Source organism: Sciurus carolinensis, chromosome 3 (assembly GCF_902686445.1).
Source record: "Sciurus carolinensis chromosome 3, mSciCar1.2, whole genome shotgun sequence".
Taxonomy (NCBI): Eukaryota; Metazoa; Chordata; class Mammalia; order Rodentia; family Sciuridae; genus Sciurus; species Sciurus carolinensis.
This window is the reverse complement of record NC_062215.1, coordinates 42,810,610-42,812,151: the sequence shown is the minus strand read 5'-3', so window position 1 is coordinate 42,812,151 and position 1,542 is coordinate 42,810,610. Positions and strand designations below refer to the sequence as shown.

Sequence of the window (1,542 nt, the reverse complement as noted above, 5' to 3'; positions counted from 1 at the left end):
TGACAGATGCTACAACAAGGATGAACCTAGGAAACATGTTCAGAGAAAGAAGTCAGACACAAAAAGTCATATCTTGCATGATTTCATTATATGAAAGGACCTCAACCTTCCACTCCCCAGTGACCAGCAGGAAAACTGCAGAGGGGAAGACCTGAAGGGTACTGCATGGCATTGGTACTTTTCCAAACTCTGATTAGCATAAATGTGTACCAAGAGTGTTGACCCAAGTGCTATATAAACCTAGCACAGTCAAGTGGCAACCCCTTTTGAGTCCCCTCTCACCCTACAAAATGTAAGTGGAAATGTTCTGTTTCTATTCACACTTGAATAATTCCTACTCTTAAATTCACTCATGCTTGTCTGTGGATTTCATTCTTTGAGTTTTTGAGACAAGAACCCATAAAGACAAAATTGGCATTGAGTTTCTGGGGTCTGCTGCCACACTGGATGGATAACCCACCATTTAGAACTGCAACAGCTCTTTTCCTCCCTGGGTTTCTGAATATCTACTGCACTCATGAATGACACAGTAACTATCCAGGCCAGGAAGTTCATGACCAACTGAACACATCAGAGGAAACAAATGATCATTGATGTTCTTCACCCTGGGAAAGCAAAAGTACCTAAAACAGAAATTTGAGAACAATTAGCCAAAATGTATAAGACCACATCAGATGTCATCTTTGTGTTTGGATTCAGAACCCATTTTGGAGGTGGCAAGACAACTGACTTTGGCATGATCTATGATTCATTGTATTATGCAAAGAAAAATAAACCCAAACATAGACTGGCAAGACACAGCCTGAAAAGAAAAAGACCTCAAGAAAATAGTGAAAGGAACGCAAGAACAGAATGCAGATCAGGAGGACTGCAAAGGCCAATGTTGGTGCTTGCAAAAAGTGAGCCTGAGATTGAATAAGACCCAAAGGAGTAAAGATTCTGCAATGACTTTATCTGTGGTGATTATGAGTTTTTTTCATGAGAATTAATAAAGTGTTAATATTTAAAAAAATAAAAAGAACTGCAACATGTTCTCAGCTGCAGAGCCCTACAATTTACAAAGGCCCCATCTGCAGGAGAAGCAGAGAAACTCCAGTTTCACACTGGAACATAAGGATTTCAACTTCTCTACTGTAATCATCCTGGAACAGGATGTGGGCACTGAACTTAACCCTGCTACAGGTGCTGATCCTGGGACTGAGGGCCAGGACATGTGAGGAGACTTAGTCCCCACTAACTCTGACCCATTCTTCTAGTTAGAGGAGCAGCAGGCACAGAGAGAGACTTGACCCAAGGCACACCCTTTTTAGGGTGGATTCTTCAATCACTTGAACTTTCAAGTAGCATCTCCTTTTAGAGAACCCATCTTCTAGGGGTCACCATGCAGTCACACAATTCAGTCCCCCAACACAACCCAGGCAACACAACTGGCTTTAATGGTGGAGTGCATCAAAGCTTCACTTCCTTGGGCTTAAATGAAGAGCAGGATGGACTCACTACTGCACCTGCCATGGGGCTGAATGCTGAATGACTGAGGCTGGA

General features: G+C 42.5%; 1 pseudogene; it reads left to right on the top strand.

Annotated features, from left to right (window-relative positions):
• Positions 1-517: 517 nt before the first annotated feature.
• Positions 518-903, top strand: LOC124980939 (40S ribosomal protein S24-like; annotated as a pseudogene).
• The last annotated feature ends 639 nt before the right edge of the window (positions 904-1,542 follow it).